Source organism: Periplaneta americana, chromosome 4 (genome assembly GCF_040183065.1).
Source record: "Periplaneta americana isolate PAMFEO1 chromosome 4, P.americana_PAMFEO1_priV1, whole genome shotgun sequence".
Classification (NCBI taxonomy): domain Eukaryota; kingdom Metazoa; phylum Arthropoda; class Insecta; order Blattodea; family Blattidae; genus Periplaneta; species Periplaneta americana.
This window is the reverse complement of record NC_091120.1, coordinates 156,944,487-156,952,841: the sequence shown is the minus strand read 5'-3', so window position 1 is coordinate 156,952,841 and position 8,355 is coordinate 156,944,487.

Here is an 8,355-nt window from a genome sequence, read left to right as displayed (position 1 = left end):
TTTCAAAAATGACTACATTTTGTCCAGAATTTTTGTCTAGATACGTGTCAGACCTTCAGAAACAAAACTTACTATACAATTTTCCTTTTTATTTTACTAAAAAAATAATTAAAAATATTTGACGCACTGAAGTGTAAAAAACAGAAAAAAAATAAACTCTAGCGTAAAACAATTAGTATTAAAAATATCTCTTATTCATATTCTGGCTTATATATATATATATATATATATATAATCAGGCAGTACATCTCACTTGACGATATGTGTCAGAGGAAGAACAATTGTTTGTATGCATCTGAAGTCTGATTAGTGGAATATGTAGCTAATCGGCGAAGTATGCATTGGAGGGAGAAAGGAACTGGCCACCCTACCCCATTATCTCCTGGCCTAGTTGTCTCATGAGTGATGCCTTTTTGGTGTTACTTATGAGGTTCAAACCTGTCTTCGGACAGTTGACTAAACAACAACAAAAAACATGAGTGTTGGGTATAATCTTGATGGTAAATTTTGTTAAAAACATATTCAAAAACATTTACAAAAAATCATGCATGTAGTCAAAATCTGTAGAAAGAGTAGCATTTATAGCAATGCAAATTTACAGAAAATTAAAGTGGAGAAAATTGACTTCAAAGTTTGGGCTGATAATAATGAATCAGGTCTCCGTCTTTTTTATTTTCTAGGCATTTTGAAACTTAGCCTATAGACCTAGCATATTATATGCAGAACTTACCCTTATATACACTACCATTGTGCACACCTAACCTACACTAGTAAATAAAGATGACGACTGAAAAAAAATCGGTTATTTATATTGTGATTTTAATTTAGCACATCTACCTTCCTTACTTGTAGGTACAAAATTTACCACAGTCCCTCCTATGAAATTAGTGTATGTACAGTTGTGTGTTAATCTGATAGGTTAGATAAATACAATTCATTACAACTCAGTATAGTAGGGAACAAATAAATAATACAATTAAATTTTTATTCAATGTAATATGTGCATAAGTGCCATTTATGTGTTGCATAATGTGGCAGGAATAATAAATAAAACTGTTATTTTTATGTGAAGAGAATTTACCATGTTAACATAAACTATCTGCGTCAACATTTTAGGCTAAGTTGAGAACGATAACGGTTTTGAGATTTAATAAAAAAGAATATATTTTTAGGATAAACTTCAGAACACGGTTACCGTCCTTACTTATAGGTAGAAAATTCACCACAGTCCCTCCTATGAAATGTACATATGTTATAATACTTAGTAGCGCTGAGGTATAGTTCCGGTAATTTCTGAACTGAAAACAGTTGAATTTATTTTTTGTCGAGATGCGTTTGATCCTATAAGCAAGGCATATTAAAATCCTGAACGAACCGAACTAATTTGTATATGCAAGATGTATGAATACGAAGGGAACTACCTCAGCGCTAGTTTAGCCCTAGTAACATATTAAACTAATCAGACTTCAGACTGGAGTACCGTCTGAAACGAATAAATACAATTGAAGTGTAGACAAATTGCATTTATGAGTTATACGTAGCGTTATGCTTAATTATAATGCATAATTGCGAATATGGAAATAAGGCAAGTACTGATAGAATAAACATAACCTATAACTTCAACACATTAAAATATGCGTGCGATGCAACTGAAAATTGTTGAGACGTGCATAAATGAATGTGCAAGAATTTCGTAATGAAGCATGAGTGCTTTATTTCAACTAATTACAATTCTAGATACTGTAACAGTAATGAAAACTATAGGGTATAATTTTTCGTAATGCACTAACTATATGTATCTCGTTTTTAGTTCAAATTGTGTATATTATCAAACGTCGTATTATTTACTCGTATAATGTAGGTTATTCACAAATAAAAAGGGCGCAATAATTTAAATTTAATAAGACAAATACGGTAAACTAGCAATAATGGATTAGACAAGAGTAACATCGGTAACGCTGCACTTAGGCCCAATCACAACTTACCGTACTTTACATGCCAGTCAATGTTTCACTTTCACGTATATATTATTACACATATTTAGCCTACTGTTTATAAGACCAAAATTTCACTTAACCACATTAGGGCGCAATATTTAATCGAAATAAATGCAGGTATTACACATACGAACTTTGCCTGCAACAACGTAATTTTCACACCAAAAATAATATTATACCTTAAATTGCAAGTAAATTGTGTCTCAAGTGTCTCACAATCACAGTTTAAAATTTTACTGACGCAATTACACTGCATTTCAGAGAAATATATGTTATTCTTCATGCACTGCAACTAATTCATATGGTTGAAAGACCGCCTTTCGCGATCAGCTGTTAAGCGAGTCACGTGGTCTGCCTTACGGCCTGTATTAGATCACGATGGCAGTGGTCTAGGGTAATAAGTTTCTGAAGTTTCTAGCAGTGTTGCCAACACGATTCTTAAAAATCTGCTGTCAAGTCGTGCAGAAACCCTAAATTGGTATATTGTCAACGTAAAATTATATTATTTTGCTGCTGTGAGCGCTAAAAATACCCGCTATATCCATATATCAGCAATACAAATTTCATAAAATTTACCTGCTAAACTAGCGCCGAAAAACGTTAGATCTAGGGGAAAAACCGCTGAATTGGCAACACTGGTTTTTAGTAACCAATGTAGAGACAAATGAAGATCGACCTATTGGCACAGTGTACTATATCAACGAGCACAGAATGCATTCTGTGTATTCTGTGCTCGTTGTACTATATAGTCACGAAGCTTTGAGTTTTTGAGGGCGCTAGAAACAATAGACTGTGACGGTACTATTTTGCATTGCCTGTAATGAGGCGATATTAGCGATCCTAGTGGTGAGCAACTACCTAATGTTTGCATATTTACTACGTATTGAGCTTCGCGACTGTATATACTAGACTGTGCTATTGGCATTAGTCCCTATTTACACTTGCTATTTGTCGCGCAACATCAAGCGCTTTTTGTCGGCTATATGTAGCATCACCATTTACACTTGGCAGATTTCTCGTCCACGCAAGTCGTCGAGCAACGTCCTATATCAAGTGCTTTCTGTCGGCTAAATGTAGTATCACCGTTTACTCTTGGCAGATTTCTCGTCTGCTACTCGAGGCTTGTGATTGAGCTTGAGCAACGTGTGAGCGATGTGGTGAGCCTTTTAAATGAACAGAATGGATTTGAACAATAGAAAAGCAGCTGTTTTGGCTTCTGCAGCTTCAAGTGTGTTGTTAGCTTGCACTAATGAGAAGCAAAAAAAAAAAAAAAAAAAAAAAAAAAAAAAAAAAAAAAAACCAAAGAGAGACTGGGAAAGGAAATGGATATCCAGAAGGCAGGAGAAAGGGTTATTCCATGTTCTCAGTAAAGATTTCAAACTGGAACAAAAATGTCTAATAAATATTTATTGTATTACTTAATTTTTTCTTCTTGCATACTGACTCCTGATGTTCTTTATTTTTGTTTTGATGTCCGACGGAATAGTATTGGGACGAACAGACACCAAATTTTTACAAACAAACTCCAGCGCATTTTCCCTCCACATCCTAATGTGATAGTCCTTATTTCAGACATTGTTCGTAAAGTTCGATTAATTTCATTACCTAGTTTTTGTTCCACTCTGACATGACGCTACAAAGCGCGCGGAAACAGAGAAACAACTGAAAGTTGTCTGCTACTGCCTTTTCCGAACCATGTTCGAGTCCTGTCGCGTGAATTCGGCTGGGCCACCTACGGAAATGCCGCACTCGCACAGAAATAGAAACAGCTTCTACTCAGCAGATGTCGAAAGGGAAGGAACGAAATCTGTACTGCGCATGCGCCAGCGCTATAAGTCTAACGACATTGTGTAGTCATTAATTAAAATCCGTTCAGCCTTTTTCCTGTAATTTCATATACCTACAGTATATAGAAAGAACAATATCTTAATTTGTCAAATATATGTCACTCATAACATTATTCTTTATGTCAAACAATGACTTCTCGCGAAATTATACTGTACGTTTTTTATTTCTCTTTATAAAATAAAAAATAATATAATTAACTTAATATGATCTTAATTTGTCAGATAATCATAATTCTTAAGTCATATTTTAAAAATCGGGTATGACATAAGCGGGCATACAGCGGTCAAGGGATAAAAAAAAAACCTTTCAATATAAATTAAATTACATACGTAGCATATATACCGATTCCTGGTACGACTTATAGAGAGATAAATTATGGCTCACGATGACACCCCAATGGATTCAGTCTGGGAATAAGATAATTCCTTATTTATCGTCAGTTGTCTCTGAATTTCAAGTGAAAGCACACATAGACACGAAATTACGTGACATTTACGTCAGCACAGCTTCAGATCTATGTACAGAACTTATAATTACTTTATCTCTGTCTCTGTACAACATCACATTTCCGATGGGGAGAAAGGAGATGGCAGAAAGGCTGTAATACTTTTTAATAGGCTGACGCCGACGAATAAGATAAGTCACTTGAAATGTAACGGTCCCTGACAGGCAGACATAAAATATGAGACCTGTAGAACATTGAGTCAACCCTTAGTGGGCGTATAGATAGGACTTGAAGACAATGCTAATTCATTTAAATCTTGTGTGACTGTAACCTGTATATATGTTCGTTTGGTCTTACTTCGTTTATAGTTTGGGTTTTTCTATTATTTTATTTGTATTTCTGGTGGTGTGGAAGAGAAGATATAATGGCCTTAATTAAGTACATCAGAATATATATATATATATATATATATATATATATATATATATATATAAATTAATTAAAAACAGTTTATCGTAAGGCACATGATGAAATGTTTTCTTTTCGGTGTTTGATCTACACCTGTATTATATTGAGTTGACCCTGGCAGACATTTGGCAAAGAAGTAAAGATTCAACTTTATGGTCGAGAAAACTTAGTAAAGGCAATTCGTTTTGGTTGTCTATAGTTGAGTTTCCAAGATTTCTATAACAACCAGTTTAATTAAAAATAGAAGCAAAAAGGAAAACCCGGACAATGCTTGGTGCTTTCAGCTAGTACAGCATAAAAATCACATTACTTTGTTTTATAAAATAAAATGAATTACTATATTAAAGAGCGACATTTTATAGATAAAAGAAAAAGTAATGGCATTTCATCAACATCCTCTAGGATTCCAGAATGGACACTATTTTCGTTGATATCAATGAATTTTCCAAATGTAAGGTTCGAAAATTGGAATGCAATATTAATTATGAACATTAGTTTTAAAAGTAATTAGGCCTACTAGGGAACTAGACTGTATTCCAATTAACAAATGTCGAATTAACCTACTTCTATTGTGTTATTAGGCCTATTTGAAAAGTTTCGACTGCTACAGAGGTTTGTAGTTCATATTTTCTATCAGTACGTTACCGTAATTACTACACAACTGAAATAATGTACTATGATAAAAATGGGGGCATATAAAAATAAAACGTATTTTTTTTAATTTTGTAAAAAAAATTACTTTTTGGGATGCAAGGAGACTTGAACCTGCGAAGTTGGGTTTATGGAATTATAGAATTTTTAGAGAATTTAATAACACGCCTTAGTCAACTGAGCTAAACAGACACGATGATTAATTACGTTTTAATAACAACACGCCTTAGTCAACTGAGCTAAACAGACACGATGATTAATTACGTTTTAATAACAACACGCCTTAGTCACCTAAGCTAAACAGACACAATGATTAATTACGTTTTAATATTTCTCTTAAGTTTACAGAAGTAAAATGTGAAATTATTTTAATCACATTAGTCCCGTGAACGCTTCTAAATAATCCCTGAAACTTGAAAAAGATTAAAATACACGTTTAAAGTGAAAAAAAAACTAAAATTATATAATAAAATTATAATTTGTTATTTATCCAAATGCCTAAGATACCATTCTTCACTATTCATGGCGTTCTACATCATGACTAGTATACCGGTACGTATCGATTTTAAAATCCATGCCATGATATCTGATTGAGGACTTATTTTCAACATATTTTCTTTCATAAAACAAAGTTTTTTGCTATGGTCATGGATAAAATTACGTATGGTACTTGTGAGCGTGATCTTCATTGCCTCGTGATTAAATCTTTCCACTCGCGCAATAAAGATACACTTACCTTACAAGTACCATAAATAACTGTTTTTTAAACCAAATACAGAGAGATGAACACGTAGGAAGAACTATGATTTCTAAGCTGCACAGCCAGCAACATTAAGATTCATCTTCTGACTATTGTGAAAATGAATGAAGTTTGAGCTACAAAATTAATAAAAGAAGAGGAAGAAGATCTCTAAGCCAATAAGCTTTGAAATTAATATTCTCGCAAAAAGTAAAGATTTGTGATTTCTATACTCATAAAATAATATCAAGTAACATGAATGCAATACATAACTGCATCATAAAATAATATAAGTTATATCAATTTATTTAGAAAACTTAAAAATACGTTTTAAATATAAAATATGAAAATGACAATATTTAAATTCCCTTGCGGCCGGTTGAGTATATTTAAAATCAGGTCGAAAGTTCTCAACCTAAGTACTATTCTTGTCTACAGCTTCTACCCACTGACGTCAGTTCCATATTTTCATTCTCTATGTAATTCGCATTCATCGCTCAACGTTTAACAATACCGTCATGGATAAATATATATTTACCGTCTTCAACAATGTAAATAACATATTGGACAGCCATTATGAGTTTTGATTTCAATGAAAGTAAGCAAAGATGCCGTTTTATGAAGAGTAAGTGAATTAAGGAGCTCTGTTCGATTCCCAGGGAAAACCAGGATGAACTTCTTCCCACTGAGGTAAGTTTACTAAGTTATATTACAATTCCTGTTTGAAAACTGCAACAATAAGTAGGGAATAAAAGCATTTACGTTTTGTAGCGTCAATGACGATTCTAGAAATAAAATATGTGTATACTGGAGACTGATAATTAAGCCTCGATTGGACAGGCACATTTAAAACACTACCGAAATCGTGACGAAATTTAAAAATTACTGAGGACAATGAGATTTTATGGATTTAATACATTAGGCCTACATTGTTTTATGACCATCCTTCCTTATCAATAAATACGAACAAAATAAATAGTATAATTCAGTGCTTCTGAAAGTGTGGAATTCGGTGAATAATAAATTATATTTAAATACTATTTTAAATTTGGAGAACAGGCCTACAGCAAAGTGTATGCAAAGTCACGAAAATACGATCAGTAAAGACATGAAACATAATCAATAATAACACTTATAATATAATCGTAAAAATACAAAAATATTAATAATTATTATATTTCATTTTATTAATATTATTAATTCTATTAAAGATCTAGAAAGAAATATAATATTAATCAGTTTCATATCTGGATTCTCTGCGTATTTATCCAAGAAAACAAATTACTGAAATAGGCTAAATGCAGAAGCAGAAATAAGGCTACAGCGTTCAGTCCTAAAACCAGTTAATTATAAAAAAAATTGTAGCCTTTAAAAAGAAACATATTCATCCCACCGAACAGAATAATTTCGTAATTTCATTTAAGAAACAAGCCAAATGAATTATCTTTGCACCAAAAACGGATGCTCCCTGGACCAAATTATCGTATTTTATAATTGTTTGAATGCAACAGAAGCTAGAAGTCTTGCTAAAGATGTTATTGCTAAAGCACTACGAAATGGCGTTCCTGTGCTTATCAACTAATTCTAACAGTAATGAAACTTCGAAATCCTCTCATACCACGCATAGGACCGTTATCTGATTTGCGTTGCGTTAATTCATGGTCAAGTGAAAGCGAGAAATGTATTAATATTACAAAGGATATCACTTTTTAGAAAGAAAGTAAGTCAAAATTTGCTACATTCTAGGAGAGCAAAGAAACTTATTTTCATGAATAGGTTAAATATGAGTGTACCAGTCCAGTACTATGAATATTAACTTGATGTTAGAGATACAGGGGAAGGTTTGACTAAGTTCCTTTCTTTGCAAATCAATATTTCATGGAAGTATTAATCATTTCATCACAAAAAATGCAAATTTTGACTTAGTTCCTTTGTGAAATGTTCGATTGAAATATCCAGGTGGTACATATTAATTATAGGGTAAGGTACACATATTTTATCACCTAATTACATATTTGGGCGAGCCGCGGAAATATGTACCTAAAATAAATATTTTCCTCATAAAATAAAGGGCTACTACAAAAGAATCAAACTGCTATATTTTCCAAACTAATACCCGTACAACCAGAAGTGATACATCAACAGAACCGTACACACAACACATTTATTTCCACACTCTACAAATTTTCTATGTGTGCTACATTATT